The 9040-nt window shown below is 46.0% G+C and overlaps 1 protein-coding gene across 3 annotated transcripts in view; it reads right to left on the reverse strand.

Annotated features, from left to right (window-relative positions):
- Positions 1-4983, reverse strand: part of EGLN2 (egl-9 family hypoxia inducible factor 2) — a 233482-nt gene extending 228499 nt beyond the window's left edge. For 2 of the 3 annotated variants that reach the window (XM_069644451.1, XM_069644445.1), the window contains exon 1: positions 4444-4849. The gene's annotated coding sequence lies outside the window, so the exon portion shown is untranslated. The other variant, XM_069644450.1, reaches the window with a different exon arrangement.
- Positions 4984-9040: the final 4057 nt, after the last annotated feature.

Raw genomic sequence — 9040 nt, forward strand, 5'->3', positions numbered from 1 at the left:
AAACAGGGTTGCCCCCTTGCCCCGTCACTCTTTATTGCTTACCTCGGCGACTTCAAAGCCTCGGAGCAAACGATCCGCTCCTTTCCACCGACTTTGGGCAAAGTGAAAACATCGAGACTACTCTACGCTGATGACCTTATCTTAATGGACTTGACTCCTATCGGTCTTCAGCGTCAACTCGACCATCTGGCGGCATATATTCAAACGAATGATCTAACTATAAACACGGCCAAAACAAAGATCCTGATAATGGAAAAACACAAGCGACCAAAGGAAAAACTTGCCTGGTACCTGGATGGGGTAGCACTGGAAAAAGTCACAAACATCACATACTTGGGAGTAGCATTGGACTGCTCGAGTATAAATGCATCTCTCCAAAGTTGCCTAATGACTAAAGCAAGAAACCTAGCGGCACAAGGCAGGGCATTGGACAACAAGTTTGGAGGTTTTTCCCTGTTACCCCTGATAAAATTCTACAAAATGAAGGTGGTGCCATCCCTCACCTATGCCGCAGAAGCTCTCCCGCATACACCCACAAATTTGTGGCTGAAGTTAGAGGGTCTATTTTGGCGCACTGTTCTAGGTTTCCCCAAGTCTGTGCCGGCTCTGTTGATCAGAAGAGAGCTTGGCCTATTATCGTTGGAAGGGACCATGGAAACTAAATCGATGATGCTGTACAGGAAGATGCTACTTTCGGACTGTCCTTATGTGCTAGCTATTGTACGCACGGAACTATTGACATCTTCCTCTTCTGTGCTTAAATCTTGGGAAAGGGCTCGTAAAATGAAGCTTGCGGAAATCAATTCCTCGGAGCAGGATCTTATCAGCAATCCGCTAAAAATAAAAAGGAAAATCAGTGAGCTTGACTGGATTGAAACCCTGAACAATGCATCTAAAGCCAAATCAGTCAGCCATTTGCGGCCCCATGAGAGCAAATTAAACACTGTTCCGAATTACCTGAGTAAATTCCCTAACAAAGCCGCCAGAAACTTGTTTTTGAGAGCGCGCCTAAATTTACTGCCGACACACGAGATACTAAAACTCAGAGGACAAAGTAATTCGAACACATGTCGTTTCTGCAAAAATGAGACACACGTAGAAACTATACGCCATCTCCTTTTAAATTGCCCAGGAACCAGAGCCGTAGGCGAGAAATTTCTGTTACCACACCTTTCTGCATCGTATATCAGGGAAGAAGAAACGTGGTGGACGCGCCTGATGAGCGGAGAAAGAAATACCTGGACTATAGCCACCACACAGACTTTGAAGTTTATTCTATCTCTCTGAAAATCTAGCCCAATTTTTTTTTTTTTTTTTTCTCCTTCTTCACTTCGGCTTCACCTCGCTTCAGTTTCTTTTTCTTTCTCCCTCTTATTTCTTAATTTCGAGCTTCATCCTTTGTTCTTCACTTCGTTTTGATTCCAATTTCGTTTGTAAAAATCATTAATTTGATTAAATCAACTAAATAAATAAATAAAAATGTATGTGTCTTGATTAGCTCTTCAGGTTGTCAAATATGCCTTGCAGGCCAATGGCTGTACACAAGAACACAATGCAGAGGCTAAAAAAGTGATGTATTGCCCTTTGAAATAGTGAGAGAGAGGTGTATAACATCAGCATAAGGAGCAGTGGTTTGTTTTTAAGGTGAAAAGGTATATTGGCTTGATGTGCAAGAAACCAGTTCTATGACCTTCCCATTTCATGCATCAAAGCGCTACATTTTTCATTAATGTGAAAAAGCACTAGCTGCAAATTTGTATTTACAGAGCAAATATAAATGTGGATAAATAGAGGGAGCCTTAAACATAAGTCAGACACGACGAGTAACCTTTGGCGACAGAGGTGCAGGCCGGTAAAACAGCACCCGCGCCCAGAAGGACAGTTGGCCTTCTCAATAATTAGAGTGTCTACACATTACACCGCACAGGGTAAGAGATACACAGATGGTTACTCACACTACCACTAACTGAGGAGCCAGTAGCGATTAAATTGCCAAAACGTGATTAATGCCTAAAAGATTTACCTTTAATAGGGTCACCCAGACATAATAGTTTAACCCTTTAACTGCCAAGGACGAGAATACTCATCCTTTTTGCATAGACTTGCATGATAGCCTGGCACTTCAAGGACAAACTGGTTTGCTCAGGCAGCAACTCTGGGATCACGTGTAAGAGCCTGGGCTGGTCTCTATAATTTATATAAGCATCCTTTCCGATCTTTGCATGCCAGCTTTTGAATAAAAACACAAAGTCAGCGGTAATAAAACACGAGCAGCATGCAAGGCGTATGAGTGGGGCCGTCAGGACAATTCGTGATGGGCAGATAGCGAGGACAATGCAGCTTACACTCCCCAAGTTGGTTCTTAAAATGGGAAAATGTGTTTAATAATCACAACCTTCAGAACATTTTCCGCAGAAATGTACACGTGTGACAAATTATCCGTACAAAAAATATGAACGCTTTTACGTAAGCTATGTCCCCCCACCGGCGTAACAATTCACTTCTTTGGATGTGTTATTTAAAAGTTAGTACTTCTAATTTTGCTTTGGTAAGTTTACATTTCAGTTGCCAATTTCATCATTTGAAACTGCATTTTAGTTTGAACCTTTTATGCAGATACATTAGGCAGCCCCTGGAGTTATAAACTACACATATTAATCAAATGGGCGATTGGGCTGTTCCTGGATGCCTATGGCTGATGTGCTTACGGGAAGTGTTTCTTGAAATGTCTCATGGATACGATTTTGGTTACATTGCTGGTATTATAATAGTGTCCTGTTGTGTAAATGATGTGCATGATATATATTTATTTTTTCCCCCATTTCTTTCCTTCTCTCAGCTTAAGGTCACGAATATGCTACTTACTATATGACCAGACTGCTCTAAAGTTGACGCACATTGTTTGAACTGGTTGTGTACTAACCATTGACGATGATTGGTATTAAAATAAAGACATTTTAAACCACAAAACACGGGTTAACAAAGAGCTATATATTGTGTCACACCTGCGACTCGCTTGTCCACCCTCTGCCTTCAGCTCTTCTCTTTAACCAGCGTCCTGCAGTTCTGGAATCCCAACTTCGGAATCCAGAACTTATTACACCTTGAGCAAACAGTCACAACAGAAAAGGCGTAGACAGGGTAGGGACTGAGCGAGCAAGGCCCACCCAAGCCAAAATCTGTAAATGCCCATTCAGCAACGCTGTGTGGGCATTTACAGATGTTAATGCCCCTGCGTGGGGCCCAACTACATTATCTTCAGGCCCCACTAGTTAGGCGATCCCAGCTACCCCTCTGCACAACACAATCCTCCCCCTTAATTATAAACTTTGCACTGCAAAAATACACTTTGCACAGTTCCATGAATCAGGGTTTGTGTCGGCAGTGAAAAGTCACTTTGAACCATGCAAAACAATTCCCTGCATCGGGCTCGATGTGGCATACATAACATGATACATACACATACCTCTAACCAAACCGTAAACAAAATATGATTTAAAAAAATATATATATATACATATATATATATATGTCTAAAATCATTATCTAAAATACGTTGAAGGATTGTGAACCATGAACAACTACAACCTAAAGAAAATCACAGTCACCTCATACATGGCTTTGGACCATGCAGTAGTAATTACATCATACAATCACGTCAGTCCTCCAACCACACAGGAAGCCTACACAACCTTCTTATGCCACAAGTGCCATTTGACACACTTCCTTCCATCAAATGGTCACTTCTCTCCCGTGTCTAATGTCATGCATTTCCTCGCCCCACACTTACTTTCCTTAGATTCTTTCTGCGGCACTCCTGCCTGGGCTCAACGCATGTCCACTTAGCCACTCCAATGGCCAAATTGACACATCTTCTACTCTTCGGTCCCTTGGGTGGGCTCTGAGAATATGGAATGTCCTTTACACACTTGCCGTCGGTTGGAAAAAGGGACGAGCTAAATGGGGGGCGGGGGATGCATAGCTGTACCGATACTTATTTGGTCCAATAAACGAATTGAAACATACCTTTGCATCTTCGAGTGCACGCTCTTCGGGGGACACAAAACTACACAGGGAAATTGGAAGAATATTCAGCAGCAGAGCTCTCAAGTACCCCCCTCATACAACACGTTTTCAAAAGGGCAGGGGAATCATTTGTATGGAGGTCCCGGGATCATAACTGTGAGACCGCTGTTGTGAATAAATACAGCAAAATATGATGGCATTTTCTTAGTTTACAACCGCCAGCAAAATCAAGTCTCGACCGGCCATCTCTGTAACCCTCCGACCTAGACGCTATGCTATGCACAATTAATGGAACCTGTAACATTTGTGGAGGTTGCGGATAGTTGTAAAAGAGAAGGTAGTTCTGATAGCAAAATGTAAGTAAAAGTTATCAAAGAGCTCAGTTTCCGAGGCATAATAATGGACTGTTAAACTTACTATTACATTTTCTGGATGGACAGAGATCCGGAGCGGCGTTCGCGGGGTGAGAAGAAGGTTCTGGTGCTAAATTGCTAATCTGTCGTTGTCCAGCTGGGTTCCGAACCAAAAGTTAACAAATTAAAAAAAAAAAAACCGTCTCTTTCTGACAGCAGAGTCCCCTTGCGGAAAATGTCAAAGCCAGGAAGCGTAGCCCCGCACGCTGAGTCCGCTACGCCTGTGTTGACGTCCAGGCTGCCTGGAAAATACACGCGCCGGGTGTAGCACTATTGGGAGGGCTGCATGACTCAGCGGGCTAGGAGTCTCCACCTCCGTGACCCAGCTCTAACCTGACGTGGATTTTGACAGCGTGGATTCCCACGGCGCTCACGTACAGTTATGTTTTCTTATTTTGATTTTTTTTTAAGTCGACCCACCTCAGAGTCCCTGGAGTCAGCGGTCATAGTTCCTTAAAGGGCCACCGCATCTTCCAACTCTCGTTTGCCTCCGCCCACTCGCTGCCTTTGCTGAACCTCAACCCTCTCCATAAGCCAGTGCATCGACCGCACGTGCGCGCCCGCCGCCTCATGTGCCTGGGCCCATAGGGCCCGCGACACAGAAAAACAATCCTTGTTTGATTGGTCTAGTGGCCACACCACATTCACAGTGGGTGAGTGGGGAGGTGCAAATACAGGGTTCGAAATTGAGGGGATCTGGGAGCTACTAGCATAGGAGAGCCTGGTTAGCTTGAAAGCAACAGCTGCCAGGAGCTATTTTAGGCTCCACAGGCAATTTGTGCCTTACAAACATGAATATGTGATATTAACTTGGAGTATTTCAGAAAGCTACCATAGAAGAATGAGTACACATTTAAACCAGTGTTGGAAATGCAAAACATTTGAAGGGGATCCCACAAGGACTGGGATGAGGGTGGAGTTTGGAGGAGGGGCGCAGTCCCTTTGGGGCAGAGCCTGAAGTTGAATTATGTTCAAAATAATAGTTTAAAAATGGTGCGATATCTGTCAAGCTTGCTTCTTTCCAAACTCCACACCCTACAACAGTTCCGATTTAAATCACTTCCATGGCAGTGCTGCACCCAAAATACTGTTGGTAATGCAGTGATTTTTATTACATTAAGGGATCCATAAATAGCTCTACAATAGAAGTATAGCAGGGTAGCTCAGCAGGTTGAATGACTGTTGCTGAGATGATCTATATTAAAAACTGGTTGCTAATTGTATGACTTTTTGCAATTCCTTATGAAAAACAAATGCTATAAAATGTGTTTGGCCTGTCCATAGGTTGGGGTGGTCGCTTTCGAATATTCAGGGCGGAGTATTTCTGCCCCTGCAGTGAAAATCAAAAGTTGGCATCCATGAATCCACAGTTCTCCAGCATGGGGTCTGGCATGGATTCACATGCTCATGAATATTCCCCGTCATCAGGCTGGGAATCCTCTGTAAATAAAAAACAGTATAACTTTCACTTTAAAACTGTATTTCTCCTGTAAACCAATCACTTTCTACTGGCTCGTACTGTCCCCATCCAATGACAGTCGTCTCCCTAAGCCCCGCCTCTGGCAGCCATCTTCAGATTGTTACCGCATGCTTCAGTGTTGGGAGTCCTCGACTCGAGTTGCTTTACAAGCTATTTTGTACTTTTTTCCAAGTTTTTCGTGGAAAAGTTCTTTTTTTGTTCCATAGGAGCCTGTGTGCTCCTTTCTTCATTGGCCGGCAACAGGGATCCGTTGGCTGTGAAGATTGCACGCTCCTCAAGGGCGGTTGTTCGTCGAAGTTTCTGGAAGGCTGTCCTGGTCCCACTTGGCGCTCTCCAACCATGACGGAGGAGAAAAAGGAGAGAAGGACACTTTTCATGCAACGCGCCCAATGCGGGCTAAGGAACGTCTTCATAAAGGACAGACATCAGAAGTGTCTGTACTCCCTACACCCAGACCACAATGAGGATGGGTGCAAGACATGCCTGGGTTTCTCGAAGAAAAGGATTAAAGACATGTATAGAAGGCTGGTAGCATGGCTCAAGTCAAGAAAGGCTCCTGACCCGTGCTCCAAGCAGGGTCATGCCTCATCCAGGACTGGTCGGTCTGAGGAGCGGTCTCCCTCTGGGAGGAGGTCGAAGACCTTTGAGGACGCCCCATTCAGGGGGGTTCCAAGAGAAGGCCAAGAGCTGCAAGGCTGATTCCGCAGGGTTCCCCACTAATATGGGACCCAAGGCGGATAGACCGCGATCGCCGTCCGCCTCATCAGCCAGCCTGCCATCAGGTTCCTCATCAAAGAGGAAGTCCTCCACCCCAGGCAGGAATGTCATTTCACCAAAATTCCAGGGGTAGCGGAAGTGACATCACACGCCCCTTGACCCCCTGATGACATCACAGGAAGTGATGTCATTTGACCCCACCCCGAAGTGATATTGCAGGAAGCAATGGGACACGACCTTTCACCCGTTGACAAAACAGGATGTGGCATCACATAGCATTGTACACTGTGAAAAATATGGTTACGATATCACTATAATGTGATGTACATTTCATACAAGACTGTATCGCCATATGTATCGTTAAGATCAGTGTGTATAAGCCCATATTACCAAATTACTGTGCATGCAAGCAGAGTCCATGACCAAATGATAATGATGTTATTATATAGCACTTACGCTTCAGCGATTTATATAGAAAAAATATACACCCAATATCATCCAGCCTGTATTGGTACTCATTTATCGACCTTCGAAGGATGAAATGCTGAGTTGGGGCGTTTAAGAACAGACTAAATCAGTGACTCACCCCCTGAAGTGTGCCTGAAATAAACCTTTAATGAGTCTAGCAATTATTGTATAAAATTCTAGAAAGACACATTATTTGGTATTCTTTCTCTTATGTAGTGTCAGTGCTGAAAGTGTTGGCCACTCCTGTTCTTATTTTTCTTCTTTATTTTAAGGGGCCTGAACAAGAAAGCCAGCCACTCCCCAGAAGTAAAGAGCCACACGGTGCTGGCCACAGCCCAGGAGCTTGCACAAAAAAAATGTTTTTTTAAAAAAAGTATTTTTAAAACATTTTTTTAGAGGTCGCAAGGGAGACCTTGGAGGTCGCAGTTGCGACCTCTGACGTCCCTGACCCCAGGCAAGTTACGGGACAAATCGGAGAAACAAAGGCCAGACGAAGAGAAGACGGTATCACAGCAGGCTCATCAGGCGCAGCCGAAGACTCCGTCGACCACTTCATCGACATCCTCTGGGGCGACCGCTTTCACCGGTGGTACCTACCTGATGAGGGTGGGCCCTACAGGGCAGAGAGTATCCCTGCTTTCTGGGTGCGACATGGCAGAGGCAGCAGCGAAGGCTGCAGGCACACCTGGTGGGGGGACGGTTCAGGTCCCAGTTCACAGCCCTCAGGAGGTAAAAGGGGGGGTGTGAGGAGGCCCCAAAGCAGCCCTCCACAGTGTACGTTCAGCCAATGAACATCTCATCCACAGACGACGACCAATCATCTGTCCATACAGTCAATCCACGAGGACGACGGCGGCGCAGGGCCTAGCACTCCATCATTCCCTTCACAGCCAAGGGACATATCCATGGACATTCTGCAGCTCTCCACACCCTACTGACAGAGATCCAGCAAAGATTGCCTCCAGCACCTGTTGTACTGCAGGCCCCTGACCAGCATCCATGTAAGAAGAGGAAGCGTCACCTGACGCCACCGCATCAGCCTCCTCCACCACGTTGGGATCCAGATACACACACGGGCACTGGTACATAGACGGCCAAAGAAACCGACAAAGATAAGGAATTCGTCCCGGAAGACGAAGAATCACTGCACCTGGAAGCTCCTCATAAAGGCTCTCCACCAAACGAGGTGGGATCATTCCACTCGATGATCTCCAGGGCCTCAAAGCTGTTCCAGCTGATGCCCGAGGAAACCAAGAAAGAGGGCTTCCTATATGAGCGACAGGAGTCTAAGCGGAAGACGATCACTGCGGTACCCATTTTGGATGACATTTGGGAGGAAGGCCTAACCCTCATGAAAAACCCATGCACTGCTCCAATCAACAGAGACAGGTTGGAGAAGAAGTAGAGGGTTCCGGACTCCGCATCCAAGTGCTTGAGGTCACAACCGTCTCCAGACTCGTTAGTGCCAGCCGCCGCAAGGAAACGGTAAGCCAACCCGGTCTCTGCATCCTCAGTCCCCCCAGACAACGAGGGGAAGAAAATGGACACCATGGGGAAGAGAGTCATCTACACAGCAGCATCCACGATCAAGGTGTCTAATGCTCTGGCTATCTTGTCCCGCTACGACCAGGAGCTTTGGTACAAGCTGGGCCCTATCCTGGAATTCCACTCCAATGACAAGAAAAATGATGCTCTCGCCCTTTTTCAGGAAGGGTAGATGGCGTCGGACCATTCCATTACGGTGGCAGTGGACATCGCTGACACGTGTTTCCGACAGATGGAAAACAGAGTTTACCTTCGTCGGCAGTGGTGGTTGAAGGCCACAAACTTTCGCCAGGACGTTCATGCGAAGGTGCTGGACATGCCTTTCAATGGTCAAAATCTGTTCAGGAAGGTGGTCGACGAACCCCTTCAAGCCATAAAGATGGACACAGAG

This window comes from Ambystoma mexicanum, chromosome 2p (assembly GCF_040938575.1).
Source record: "Ambystoma mexicanum isolate Mex_15411 chromosome 2p, UKY_AmexF1_1, whole genome shotgun sequence".
Classification (NCBI taxonomy): domain Eukaryota; kingdom Metazoa; phylum Chordata; class Amphibia; order Caudata; family Ambystomatidae; genus Ambystoma; species Ambystoma mexicanum.